The sequence below is a fragment of the Bison bison genome, unplaced genomic scaffold (assembly GCF_000754665.1).
Source record: "Bison bison bison isolate TAMUID 2011002044 unplaced genomic scaffold, Bison_UMD1.0 scf7180017864462, whole genome shotgun sequence".
Lineage (NCBI taxonomy): Eukaryota > Metazoa > Chordata > Mammalia > Artiodactyla > Bovidae > Bison > Bison bison.
Window position 1 is genome coordinate 4,476,790 of NW_011495024.1, and position 15,829 is coordinate 4,492,618.

Genomic DNA, 15,829 nt, shown 5'->3' on the forward strand with positions numbered 1-15,829 from the left:
AGAAGACTCTTGAGAGTCCCTTGGACTGCAAGGAGATCCAACCAGTCCATTTTAAAGGAGATCAGTCCTGGGTTTTCTTTGGAAGGAATGATGCTAAAGCCGAAACTTCAGTACTTTGGGCACCTCATGTGAAGAGTTGACTCATTGGAAAAGACTCTGATGCTGGGAGGGATTGGGGGCAGGAGGAGAAGGGGATGACGGATGATGAGATGGCTGGATTGCATCACTGACTCAATGGATGTGAGTCTGAGTGAACTCCGGGAGTTGGTGATGGATAAGGAGGCCTGGCGTGCTGCGATTCATGGGGTCGCAAAGTGTCGGACACGACTGAGCGGCTGAACTGAACTGAATGGAAAACATTTAGCTAGATCCACTCTCTTTCATATTGAGAATAGTATTAGGATAATCACTACTTTTCCCACTATTAAACATTCTCCAAGTAATCTTGGACACTGGTAGAAAGAAGAAAAATGAATGTATTTATATTTGATAGGACTATCATGATCTGAACCACGGTCCATTCCCAATCTTGCTTTTGCTGACTGCATAGAGCTTCTCCATCTTTGGCTGCAAAGAATATAATCAATCCGACTTTGGTATTTACCATAGTGATGTCCATGTGTAGAGTCTTCTCTTGTGTTGTTGAAAAAGGGTGTTTGCTAAGACCAGTGCATTCTCTTGGCAAAACTCTATTAGCCTTTGCTCTGATTCATTCTGTACTCCGAGGCCAAATTTGCCTGTTATTCCAGGTATATCTTGACTTCCTACTTTTGCATTCCAGTCCCCTATAATGAAAAGGACATCTTTTTGTGGTGTTAGTGCTAGAAGGTCTTGTAGGTCTTCACAGAACTGTTCAACTTCAGCCTCTTCAGCATTATTGGTCAGGGCATAGACTTGGATTACTGGGATATTGAATGGTTTGCCTTGGAAACGAACAGAGATCATTCTGTCATTTTTGAGTTTGTATCCAAGTACTACATTTCGGACTCTTTTGTTGACTATGATGGCTACGCCATTTCTTCTAAGGGATTCTTGCCCACAGTAGTAGATATAACAATCATCTGAGTTAAATTCACCCATTCGAGTCCATTTTAGTTAGCTGATTCCTAAAATGCAGACGTTCACTCTTGCCATCTCCTGTTTGACCACTTTCAATTTGCCTTGATTCATGGAGCTAATATTCAGGTTCCTATACAATATTGCCCTCTACAGCATCTTTCTTTATTTCCATCACCAGTCATATCCACAATTGGGTGTTGTTTTGCTTTGGCTCTGTCTCTTCATTCTTCCTGGAGTATTTCTCCACTGATCTCCAGTAGTATATTGGGCACCTACCAACCTAGGGAGTTCATCTTTCAGTGTCCTATCTTTTTGCCTTTTCATAGGTTTCTCAAGGCAAGAATTCTGAAGTGGTTTGCCATTCCCTTCTCTAGTGGACCACGTTTTGTCAGAACTCTCCACCATGACCTGTCTGTCTTGGGTGGCCTTACATGGCGGTATGGCTCATAGTTTCCTCGAGTTAGACAAGGCTGTGGTCCATGTAATCAGATTGGTTAGTTTTCTGTGACTGTGGTTTTCAGTCTGTCTGCCCTCTGATAGACAAGGATAAGAGGCTTACTGAAGCTTCCTGATGGGAGAGACTAACTTAGGGGGAAACTGGGTTTTGTTCTGATGGGCCGGGTCATGCTCAGCAAAACTTTAATCCAATTTTCTGTTGATGGGTAGGGCCATGTTCCCTCCCTGTTATTTACCTGGGGCCAAACTATTTCTGCTTTATTGACTATGCCAAACCCTTTGACTGTGTGGATCACAATAAACTGTGGAAAATTCTGAAAGAGATGGGAATACCAGACCCCCTGACCTGCTTCTTGAGAAACCTGTATGCAGGTCAGGAAGCAACAGTTAGAACTGGACATGGAACAACAGACTGGTTCCAAACAGGAAAAGGAGTACGTCAAGGCTGCATATTGTCACCCTGGTTATTTAACTTATATGCAGAGTACATCATGAGAAATGCTGGGCTGGGTGAGCACAAGCTGGAATCAAGATTGACAGGAGAAATATCAATAACCTCAGATATGCAGATGACACACCCTTATGGCAGAAAATGAAGATGAACTAAAAAGCCTCTTGATGAGAGTGAAAGAGAAAAGTGAAAAAGTTGGCTTAAAGCTCAACATTCAGAAAACGATCATAGCATCCAGTCCCATCACTTCATGGCAAATAGATGGAGAAACAGTGGAAACAGTGTCAGACTTTATTTTTGGGGGCTTCAAAATCACTGCAGATGGTGACTGTAGCCATGAAATAAAAAGATGCTTACTGCTTCAAAGGAAAGTTATGACCAAACTAGACAGCATATTAAAAAGCAGAGACATTACTTTGCCGACAAAAGTCCATCTAGTCAAAGTTATGGTTTTTCCAGTAGTCATGTATGGTTGTAAGAGCTGGACTATGAAGAAAGCTGAGTGCTGAAGAATTGATGCATTTGAACTGTGGTGTTGGAGAAGACTCTTGAGAGTCCCTTGGACTGCAAGGAGATCCACCCAGTTCATCCTAAAGGAAATCAGTCTTGAATGTTCATTGGAAGGACTGATGTTGAAGCCTAAACTCCAATACTTTGGCCACCTGATGTGAAGAGATGACTCATTTGTAAGGACCCTAATGCTGGGAAAGATCAAAGGCAAAAGGAGAAGCCGATGACAGAGGATGAGATGGTTGGATGGCATCACCAACTCAGTGGACATGAGTTTGAGTAAATTCTGGGAGTTGGCAATGGACAGGGAGGCCTGGCGTGCTGCAGTCCATGGGGTCGCAAAGAGTAGGACCCAACTGAGCGACTGAACTGAGCTGAACTAAACTGAAAGTATGTAGGAGGAAACGAAGATAATGGCTACCTCCTTCAAAAGGTCCCATGCACACACTGCTACAGTCAATGCCCCAAACCCTGTAGCAGGCCAGCACTGACCCACTGCTCCGCAGGAGACTCCTGAACATTCATGGGCAAATCTGGGTCAGTCTCTTGTGGGATTACTGCTCCTCTCTCCTGGGTCCTGGTGAGCACAAGGTTCTGTTTGTGCCCTCAACAAACATGACTTAGCAACTGAAATGACTGACTGACTGACTGATCTAAATAAAAAAGAAAATAACTGAATCAACAAAGCAACAGAACCAATTAATGAGTTCATCAAAGATTGCTAGATTTGAACCTATCAGTTTAGTTCACTTCAGTCACTCAGTTGTGTCTTACTCTTTGTGACCCCATGGACTGTAGCATTCCCGGCTTCCTTGTTCATTACCAATTCTCGGAGCTTACTCAAACTCATATCCATGGAGTTTGTGATACCATCTAACCATCTCATCCTCTGTCATCCCCTTCTCCTCCTACCTTCGATCTTTCCCAGCATCAAGGTCTTTTCCAATGAGTCAGTTCTTTGCATCAGGTGGCCAAAGTTTGGAGTTTTAGCATCAGTCCTTTCAATGAATATTCAGGACTGATCTCCTTTAGGATGGACTCGTTGGATCTCCTTGCAGTCCAAGGGACTCTCAAGAGTCTTCTCCAACACCACAGTTCAAATGCATCAATTCTTCGGCACTCAGTTTTCTTTACAGTCCAACTCTCACATCCATACATGACCACTGGAAAAACCAAAGCTTTGACTAGACAGACCTTTGTTGGCAAAGTAATGTCTCTGTTTTTAATATGCTGTCTAGATTGTTCATAGCTTTTCTTCCAAGGGGCAAGTGTCTTTTAATTTCATGGCTGCAGTCACCATCTGCAGTGATTTTGGAGCCCAGGAAAATAAAGTCTGTCACTGTTCCCATTGTTTTTGCATCTATTTGCCATGATGTGATGGGACCAGATGCCATGATCTTTGTTTTCTGAATGTTGAGTTTTAAGCCAACATTTTCACTCAGTAATTTCCTACACTAACAAAATAAAGTCATTTTTCTCAGCATTAACAAGCAATAAACAATGCCTAGGATCTAACTGGGGCTTCCCAGATGGCTCAGTGGTAAAGAATCCACCTGCCCATGCAGGAGACATGGGTTCAATCCCTGGGTCAGTAAGATCCCCCGAAGGAGGAAATGTCAACTCACTCCAGTAATCCTGCCTAGAAAATCCTATGGACAGAAGAGGCTGACAGTCTGCAGTCCCTGGGCTCGCAAAGAATCAAACACAACTGAAAACACATCGAGCCACAGGAACTGACTTACTGCACGGTAAACAGGGCCTCTGCAAACAAGATGCTAACTGCTAAAAAGGCACACAGTGGGTAATCAGAAACAAATTAAAAACTGTTTATTTTCTTGGATGAGATGGCATAATATAAAATGCCCAATTCTCCCAAATTAATCTACAAATATCATTAATCCCAAATCAAATTTGTGTTATATATATATATTGCAGAATTCCATAAATTTACTTGAAATCATTCTTCTGTTGAAGAACAGTTCAAGGAACAACTTAATGTATCTTAAAAAAGAAGAAGGGAACCAGCCCTACCAAATAGTAAGTAATTCTATAAAGCAAAGAAAGTACAGCAGTGTAGAGTTTGGCATTGTTGTTCTTATGCTTTATTCACTAACTCATATCTGACTCTTTTGCGATGCCATGGACTGTAGCCTGCCAGATGCCTCTGTAAGAACAGACAGATGGAAAAAAAATGGAAGAAATTAATAACTTACAGATAGTCATTTATATTTGGGACTAAATGTAAAATACATGTTTTATCTTCTTCAAATCAATTAAAAAAAGGTGGGGTAGTAAGTGAATGGGATAACTGTGGTACATCCGGACAATGGAATATTATTCATTGCTACAAGGAAATGAGCTCTCAAGCCATTAAAAGCAAGGAAGACTCTTAAAAACATATTAACTGAGAGAAGCCAATCTGAAAAGGTTAAAAACTGTATAATTCAAATTCTGGAAGATGCAAGACTATTTAGACAGTACAAACACCAGCAGCTCCCAGGGGAGGGGGAGTGGAAAAGGAGAGCATACATGTGGAGCATAAAGAATTTTTAGGGCAATGAAAATATTCAGTGTGATAACATAATGATGGATACATGTATATATTTGGATATATTTGTCTAAATCCACAAATATAATACCAACAATGGACTGTAATGTAAATTATGGATTTAGGATAATTATGATGCTTCAGTATAGGTGCATCAGTTGTAACTGATGCACCACTCTAGTGAGGTTGATAATCAGGGAGGTTGTGCCTTTGGGGCCAGGGGATATTTGGGGCAATCTCTGAACATTCCTCTAGATTTTGCTATAGACCTAAAACTGTTATTACAAAGTAGTCATAAAACAAACAAAACAAACAAACAAAAAAACCCCAAAGCATTGTCACCAACTGCAAATGAGTGGCACTACTAAATTTTATGGCACTACTCAGATATAATCACTATGATTATCCTAGCATATTTTCTGACAGATTTTTCCCTACATGTAAATATTTTACATACACATATGCACAAAACTTCAAAAGTTCAACCAAAAAAATAAAAAGCTGATCTATGTGACTACCACAAAATTGGTGGTAGTTTAGTTGCAAGTCATGTCTGACTCTAGTGATCCCATGAACTGTAGCCTGCCAGACTCCTCTGTCCATAAGATTCTCCAGGTGAGAATACTGGAGTGGATTGCCATTTCCTTCTGCAGAGGATCTTCCTAGCTCAGGAATCAAACCTGGGTCTCTTGCATTACAGGCAGATTCTTTACTGACTGAGCTATGAGAAAAGCCCTACCACAAAAATAAAGGATTGATATTAAACAAAAGTCCATGAACAAAGTTAATTTTCATAACTGGAGGAAATATTTTCAATGTCTAAATTAGACATTAGACAATTTGCATCTACAGTTTTCAAGACATCTGTATCTACAATTTTCAAGGCACTTCTGCAAATCACAAGAAAAAGAGCAGTAGGATAGAACAGGCAATTTATAGGAGAAAAATCCAAGGTTGTTAAGCACATATTCTAATTCATTAGTAATTAGAGACATTAAAATAAAATAATGTAAAATACATTATCATATATCTTTTAGGCTGGAAGAATTAGTGAGCTCTATATTTGCAGCTCTGAAGTTGAATCATTTTATGATGAACTTTAAGACTTTCTAGAACTAACACCAAAGAAAGACATCCTTTTCATCTTAGGGAGCTGGAATGCAAAAGTATGAATTGAAGAGATACCTGGAGTAACAGGCAAGTTTGGCCTTGGAGTGCAAAATGAAGCAGGGCAAAGGCTAACAGAGTTTTGCCAAGAGAATGCACTGGTCATTGTAAACACCCTCTTCCAACAACACAAGAGACGACTCTACACATGGACATCACCAGATGGTGAATACTGAAATCAGATTGAATATATTCTTTGCAGCCAAAGACAGAGAAGCTCTATACAGTCAGCAAAAATTAGGTATAGGGAGTCTGCCTGCCTGCCTTTTGATTGTGACCCATGTACTCCTTCTTGAAAAGTTCAGCCTGCCAGAGCACTACTGTGTTCATTTAATATGCACTCAGCAAATCTGCTTGGGAAAATTTTACATTTATCCACAAGGGACATGTACAAGGAAGTGTCCATAAAAAACATGGGGTGTAGGTGGCAATCTAGGATTCTTTCACTGAGACGGTAGAAAAGAATATGGTAGCTGCCTACTGAAATATTATGCAGAGATGTGTGGTTTGACCACTCATTTTGTAAACAAAGTCTTACTGCAACTTAGCCAGACCCATTTGGTTACATATTGTCAATGACTGCTTTTAAGACAGGTTTGTAATGTGACAAAGACCATATGACACACAGAACTGCAAATATTTACACTATCTGGCTCTTTCAATTCATCCCATTATTAGCCATTAATCTTGCTGGTTATTTACTTAGAGTTGACATAAATTATTGAGGATCATTCTTCTGCTTTATACAGTGGAGTACAAATGTAAGTTAGTAAAAATTTGTAAAAGCTGACATGTTTTGAACATTTATTCATGTTGACATTATACTAAGAGCTTTATAATTTTTACTCAATTGAATGCTCAAAACTCCACGTCACACATGAAAAAACAGAAATACAACAAGGTTAAGGACATTGCCCTAAGTTTAAAAGCTAATGCAGGGGAAACAGGATTAGAATTGAAGTACTTTGAGAAACACCCTAGAGAAGGCAATGGTTACCAACTCCAGTACTTTTGACTGGAGAATCCTATGGTTAGAAGAGTCTGGTGGTCTACAGTCCATTGGGTCACAAAGACTTGGACATGACTGAATGACTAAGCACACACACACACTTTGAGAAACCACACTCAACTTCTGAACTACATGGTGAGACATTTTCCTTAGGGGGAAAATGAATGGTGAAAAAGAACATATAGCAACAGATTAAACAGCTGTCAGTATCACCACCACACAGCAGGCTATGTTCTGTTTGCAGCCCCCAGAATAGTTTAACAAGGTCACTGAAAGTAACTTTTTCAAAATATGTCTCATTAGGAGCTACGCCTGGAAAAGTCAAATAATCCTCCTATTTAGGTTTCCAACAGTAGATTCCACTTTGGCAAGAACAACTGCACTATAATTTCCAAGTCTGGAGCAGGAATATACTGAAATAACAGATGCTACTACGGGGGCCCACTATTATATACAAAATATACAAAAGCATGAAGGTTATATGTGCTGAAAGAGACCTGAGTCATTGCTCAGCCCAAAGCCTTTGTTTACTAGATGAGGAAACTGAAGTTCCAACAGGGTAAGAGAATTGCTCAGATTCACTTCCATAGTATCCCAATGATACCATGATAGAAAAACGTATCCCAATGTTTGTTCTCTTGATGAAGTTATAAGGGTATGAAGACTAGGGACATTGTTGTTGTTCAGTGGCTAAGTCGTGTTTGACTCTGTGACCCTATGGGCTGTAGCATGCCAGGCTACTATGTCCTCTGTTATATCCTGGAATTTTCTCAGATGCATGACCACTGACTTGGTGATGCTATCTAACCATCTCACCCTCATGGATACATATATAATGACATTATATGTATATAAAACAAATAGCTAATATAGTCACTGACACATAACATATTAGACACTCAACAAATGCATCCCTTCCTCTTTCTCACTCTTTTTTTTTGGGGGGGGGATTCTCCCTTCTTATCCAAGGTGGCACTTCAGTTACTCTCTACTGTAGAAAGATAGACTAAAATCACTTAACACCATTTCAGACTCTATGATATCTATTTCTTTGGGAAGATACAAGTTCACTGGAGTGTCCTGAAACCATAAATAGTTAGATATCCAATGAAGATACATCCAAAATATAAAATAAATCCCACAAAATTGACAAAGCAATATAGGTCATATACAATTACACAGCCCAATTTATAAATGGTATGCTAAAAACCATGTTTAAAATGGCTTTCTTTTATAATTCTTGCATAAACACAAAAAGTGGCATATTATTCATTTATTTTCCGAGATCATGCTGATAATTTGTTTTAACTACTAAATTGAATTGATGAGTGTTTCTGATGCTTGAACAGGTTGCTAGCATGCAAACAGTAGGTAATGAGATAAATTGTATGTCATGGCTTATTATATGTCTGTACCTGATATCTACTTTATTCTCTCTGATACTTTTCAAAGTCCTCACAGCTAATGTGTCTCTTCAAGTCCCTGTACAAATAAATTATTACCATAGAATAACATATTTAATTTCCTATGTGCTTAAGAAAATTATTTTAAAGGCTATTTCAACAAAATAAAATTACCCATCTAGGTAATATTTTAAATTCTTTAAAAAATTTTAGAATTAATTAGCACTTTAACTATTTAATGTTATTTTAAAATTTGGGCTTATTAAAGAGGTAATCCCAGACCCTGATGCTGGGAAAGACTGAAGGCAAAAGGTGAAGAGGGCAGAAGAGAATGAGATGGTTAGAACACATCACCAACTCAATGAACATGAATTTGAGTAAACTCCGGGAGATACTGGAGGTCAGGAAAGCCTGGTATGCTGCAGTCCATGGAGTCACAAATGTTGTCCAATTAACATGCTGATAAAGTCGTCCAATTAACAACATAGACGTTAATTGTGACTAGTAATAAAACATGTTTCTTAAGCTAGAAACCTCCTCTATTTTCCTTTCTCTGTGTTTATTTTCTCTGTCAATAGTGCCCCATATATCTGAAGTGAATTCTGGGAGAAAGCTGTTATCTAGAATTTTCTATATTAGGAATGGTCAATCATGTAAAATGCTACATAGAACTCTGTGACACAATGAAGGTCATAGCAACAGGTCTAAAAGATCAGAACACTGAAAACAAGGCAAAAGGAAAAAAAACAAAAAACAAAAAACAAAAAAATGGAGAACTTCTGCAAGCTAACTTTGTGACCATGGCAAGAAGGTCATCCTTTATGGATCTACTTTTTCATTTGTAAAGAAAACTTGTTGCTTAGTCACTAAGTCGTGTCTAATTCTTTTGCCACCTCCATGGACTGTAGCCCACAGGCTCCTCTGTCCATAGGACTTCCAGGCAAGAATACTGGAGTGGGTTGACATTTCCTTCTCCAGGGGATTTTCCCGACCCAGGAATCAAACGTACATTGGCAAGTGGATTCTTTACCACTGAGCCCCCAGGAACACCCCACAAAGCAAAGTAAAGAAATTAAAATTGACAATTTCAGGGATCCCTTTTGGCTCTAAAAATCTATGACTCTCCATTGGAAAAAAAAAAAAAACAAACCATCATTAGATTACATATTGATAGGTTACAGCAGGTGAATTAGTCCAGAGAGCATATGTTTTACTGTTAATCAGTCCTTAATCAAGTTCTCAACTGTTTTGAGTATATGTGTAATAAAACTAAGTTAAATATTCATATATCTTGGTTCTGTGTGAAATTTTTACTCTTATCTATTTTTAATTTTTATAACATATAAGCAAGAAAGATTTTTCTCTTTTGACAGATCACTTGCTCTTTATCCAGTCTCTGGGGAGAGATTAAAGTGAAAACAGAGGAGACATTTTAACTACCAAGTTAAAGGTAGGGGCAAGCAAAGCGCCTACCTAATATTCCCACTGATCTACTCCCAGCCAAGTTGTTCAAGCTTCTTGGAAATAATAATTCAACATTGGGTATGTATATAGTAGACTGAAAATGGCACTCCCAAAGATATCAGATCCTAATCTCTGGAAACAGTACATGTTACCTTATTTGGGAAAATAAAAATAGTCTTTTCAGATGTGATTATGTTAAATATCTTGAGATGTGGACAGCATCTTGGATTATCTGGATGGGCCCTAAATGCCATAACAAGCATCCTTGTAGTAAGAGAGAAGTAGTCTAAATTTCACAGGCAAAAGAGAAGAAGGTGACGTGAAGACAGAAGCAGAAATTGGAGTAATGTGACATGAGACAAACAACACTGACAGTCACCAAAATTTGGCAAAATCAAGAAATAGATTTTCCCCTAAATCTTGCAGAAACAGAGTGATTTTGCCAAAACCTTCGTTTCAGTTCAGTGATACTTATTTTGGACTTCCGGCCTACAAAACTGCAAGGAAGGAAAAAAAACAGTTCTATTGTTTTAAGCCACCTAGTTTGTGGTGATTTGTTATAGCAGCACAGGAAACTAAAACAGATTTCGGTACTGGGAAGTGAGATGTTACTGTATCAAATACCCAAAAATGCAGACAAAGCTTCAGAAGTGGGTAGAGGGCAGATGATAGAAATGATACGAAAAAAAAAAAAAACAAACCCAAAAAACAAAAAACGGTGGACCTGACTGAAAAATCCACATGCTCTAAATAAATTATTGATAGAAATATGGATGTTAAAGATTCTGCCAATGAGAGCTCAGGAGGAAGTGAAGAACACAGTAGAAAAAGAATGTATTATGTTAGAGAATACACATATCATCACAGAAAGAAAAATGTTGTTAAGGTGGTGTTATTGAGGGTCCAGAATAAAGTAAGGAAAATGTTACTGGAAACTTGAGAAACAGAGGAGAAATTTGTTATGTTGTGGTCAAAAATCTAACTGAATTGAGTCCTACCGTTGTGTAGAAAGCAGAACTTTTAAGAAATAAGCTTGGATATTTAGGGGAACAGATTTTCAAGCAAAGTGTTGATTATGCATCCTTGCTGCTTCTTGCTGCTCATGCGAAAACATGAGAGTAAAAAGGTAGGTTGAAGAAAGAACTGTTGAGGAAAAAGTAACCATCACTTCCTGATATTGAAAGTTCTGAACTTACAAGGACTGCAGAAGATGTTGAAATTCGTACATTCCCTTTTAGGAAAGCATGTTCTAGAGGGAAGGTCAAACTTTTGCTGCTGTTGCTGTTCACTGGATAATTCATGTCCAGTGCTTTATGATCCCATGGATTGCAGCATGCCAGGCTCCTATGTCCTCCACTGTCTTCCAGAGTTTCCTCAAATTCACATTCATTTAGTTGGTGATGCTATCTAACGATTTTATCCTCTGCTGCTCCCTTCTCTTTTGCCTTTAATCTTTCCCAGCATCAGGATCTTTTCACAACAGGTGGTCAAAGAATTGGAGCTACAGTTTTAGCATCAATTTTTTCAATTAATATTCAGGGTTGGTTTCCTTCAGGATTCACTGATTTGATCTCCTTGTAGTCCAAGAGACACTCAAGAGTCTTCTCTAGCACCACACTTTGAAAGCATCCATTCCTTGGCACTCAGCCTTCTTTATGGCTGAACTTTCAAATCCATACATCACTACTGGAAAAATCATAGCTTCGACTACATGGACCTCTGTCGGCAAAGTGATGGCTCTGATTTTTAATACGTTAAGTTTGTCATAGATTTCCTTCCAAGGAGCAAGCCCCTTTTAACCTCATGGCTACAGTCACCATCTGCAATGATTCTGGAGCCCAAGAAAATAAAATCTGTCACTGCTTACAATTTTTCCCCATCTATTTGCCATTAAGTGATAGGACCAGATGCCATGATCTTAGCTTTTTGAATGTTGAGTTTCAAGCCAGCTTTTCATCCTCATCAAGAGGCTCTTTAGTTCATTTTCTACCATATGAGTGCTAACATCTGCATATATGAAGCTGTTGATATTTCTCCCAGCAATCTTGATTCCAGCTTGTGTTTCACCCAGCCTGGCACTTCACATATAAAGGTGACAATATACAGCTTTGTGGGACTCCTTTCCCAGTTTTGAACCAGTCAGTTGTTTCATGTAAGGTTCTGTTGCTTCTTGACCTGCATACAGGTTTCTCAGGAGACAGGTAAGGTGGTTTGGTACTCTCATCTCTTTAATAATTTTCTATAGTTTGTTGTGATCCACACAATCAAAGGCTTTTGCACAGTCAATGAAGCAGAAGTAGATGTTTTGATGGAATTCCCTTGTTTTCTCCATGATGCAATGAATGTTGGGAATTTGAACTCTGGTTCCTCTGACTCTGAATAATCTGGAAATTTTCAGTTCATGTACTGCTGAAGGCTAGTTTAAAGGATTTTGAGCATAACCTCACTAGCATGTGAATGAGTACAACTGTACAGTAATCTGAACATTTTTTGGCATTGCCCTTCTTTGGAATTAGAATAAAGATTGATCTTTTCCAGTCCTATGGTGACTGCTGAGTTCTGCAAATTGGCTGACTACTGAGCGCAATACTTTAACAGCATCGTCTTTAAGGATTTTAAATAGCTCAGCTGTGATTCCATCACCTTTGCTAGCTTTGTGCAGAATAATGTTTCCTAAGGCCCACTTGACTTGACACTCCAGGATGTTTGGCTCTAGGTAAGTGAACACACCATCGTGGTTATATGGATCATTAAGACCTTTTTAAAATAGTTCTTCTGTGTATTCTTGCCCCTTCTTATTAATCTGTTCTGGTTCTGTTAGGATCTTATTGTTTTTGTCCTTTATTGTGCCAAAACCTGTTGAAAACTCCCAACTTTCTTGATGAGATCTCTACTGTTTCCCATTTCCATCATTTCTATTTCTTTGCATTGTTCATTCAAGAAGGCTTTCTTAACTCTCCTTGCTATTCTCTCACACTCTGCATTCAGTTGGGTATACCTTTCCCTTCTCTCTTGCCTTTCACTTCTCTTCTTTTCATGGATATTTGTAAGGTCTCCAAGACAACCGCTTTGCCTTCTTGCATTTCTTTTTCTTTGGGATGGTTTTGGTCACTGCCTCCTGTACAATCTTATGACTCTCTTCAGGCACTCTGTCTATTAGATCTACTTCCTTGAATTTACTTATAACCTCCACAGTATAATAAGGAAATTGATTTAGGTCATACCTGAATAGCTGAGTGGTTTCTCCTACTTTCTTCAATTTAAGCCTGAATTTTTTAATAAGGAGGTCATGATTTGAACCATAGTCAGCTCTAGGTCTCTTTTTCCTGCCTATATAAAGCTTCTCCATCTTCAGCTACAAAGAACATAAATCAATTTGATTTTGGTATTGACCATTTGGTGATGTTCATGTGTATAGTCCTCTCTTGAAAAGGGTGTTTGCTATAATCAGAGTATTCTTTTCACAAAACTGTTAACCTTTGCCCTGCTTCATCTTGTACTCCAAGCCCAAACTTGCCTGTTCTTCCAGGTATCTCTTGACTTCTTATTTTGCATTTCATCCCCATGGACATCATTTTTTAGTGTCAGTCCTAGAAGGTGTTGTAGGTCTTCCTAGAACCAGTCAAGTTCAGCTCCTTCTGCATCAGTGGGCATGGCACAGACTTGGATTACTGTGATGTTGAATGGTTTGCCTTGGAAATGAACTGAGATCATTCTGTGGTTTTTAAGATTGCACCCAAGTACTGTATTTCAGACTCTTTTGGTAATCATAAGGGCTATTCCATTTCTTCTAAAGGATTCTTGCCCATAGTAGTAGATACAATGGTCATGTGAATTAAAATCATCTATTCCTGTCCATTTTAGTTCATTGATTTCTACAATGTTGATGTTTAATCTTGCCATCTCCTGCTTGACCATGTCCAACTTACCCTGATTCATAGACCTAACATTCAGGTTCCTACACAATATTGTTCTTTACAGTACTAGACTTTACTATCACCACCAGATACATCCATAACTGAGTGTCATTTCTGCTTTGGCCTAGCCACTTCATTCTTTCCACAGCCATTAGTAATTGCTCTCCAACTCAGTGGTAATGAATCTGCCTGCCAGTGCAGGAAATGCAGGAGACTCCGGTTTGACCCCAGGGTTAGGAAGATCCCCTGTATGAGGAAATGTCAACCCACTCCAGTATTCTTACTTGGAAAATCCCATTGACAGAGCAGTTTGGTAGGCTACAGTCCATAGGGTTGCTAAGAGGACAAGAATGAGCGACTGAGCACGCACTTCCCGTGTATCATATTGGACACCTTCAGACCTGGAGACTCATCTTCCAGTTTCATATTTTTTGCCTTTTCATACTGTCCATGGGGTTCTTCATGCAAGAATACTGGAGTAGGTTTCCATTTCCTCCTTCAGAATACCAAGTTTTGTCAGTACTCTTCACTATGACCTGTCTGTCTTGGGTGGCCCTGCACAGCATGGCTCATAGCTTCACTGAGCTTTGCAAGTCCCTTCCACAGGACAGGCTGTGATCCATGAAGGAGCAAGCTTTCGCTAGTGGTGAAGAAATCAGGCATGGACCCACTCAGACATTTCAACGAAAGCCAGGAATAGAGATGTGATTATCTTGGAAAGATCTATTGTGAACCGTCTTCCTAATGGTGTTAATTCTCATAGCATATATAGGAGACCTTCATGCAAATGTCATATAAGCAGAAACACTGTAAGTTTGGCCTGATCAGGGCAGAGACAAGATGAAGCAAAAAAAGACTGTCAAAATTCTAAAACTCTACTGGCATGAAACCGGTTTATCAAATCATTCTACTCCAAATGCACTATACTTCAAGAAAAGAATGACTGTGAGAGGAGAGACTTGAGCTGTTGGGCAGACTGAGAGCCACAGAGGACTTACTTCTAGGCCTTGAAACCTAGTGAAATTTTCCAACTGAATTTTGAAATTGCTTGAAACTGATGACATCTTTTATAAAAAATGTTCTCCCTTTTGGAATGGGAGGGGCTATAACTGCAGTACTGGACGCGTCCCGCTCCTGTGTTGTGGAAATAGACAACTTGTTTTCTAGCTTCGGTGGTCTGCAGATGGGGAAAATTTTTATCTCATGATGAATCATACCCAGAGTCTCCCCCATCCTGACTGAATTATTTAGATGATATTTGAGACTGTGGAGCTAATGAAAATGTGATGTGGTTTTTAGACTTGAGTTGATACTCTAATGGGTTGAGATCTGGGGGGATGTTGGGATGGAATGAAAGCATTCTGCAAGAGGGATACCTATGACTCATTGGAAGCCATATCATAAACTGTGGAAGGATAAAAAAATGCTCTCCTCAAAATATCAGGTCCCAATCCCTGGAATCTGTGAATGTTACCATATTTGAGAGAAAGTCTGTGCAGATGTAACTAAAATAAGACTGGTGTGCCCTAAATGCAGTACTAAGTGCCCTTAAAACAGAATAGCAAAGAAATTTCACTACACAAAGAGAATCAGGTGATGCGATGAAAACGCAGAGAGATTTTAAAATTGGAATGATGTGACAAAAGACAATGAATGCTGGAAGTCACTAGACTAGAAAAAACAAGGAAGATGCTCTTTTAGAGCTTCTGGAGAGTGTACAGTGCTGTCAACACTTTGATTTCAGCCCAGTGATAGGTAATTAAAACTTCTGGCCTGCAAAACTGTGAGATAATACATTTCTATTGTTTTAAGCCACCAAGTTTGTGACAATTTGTTACAATAGGC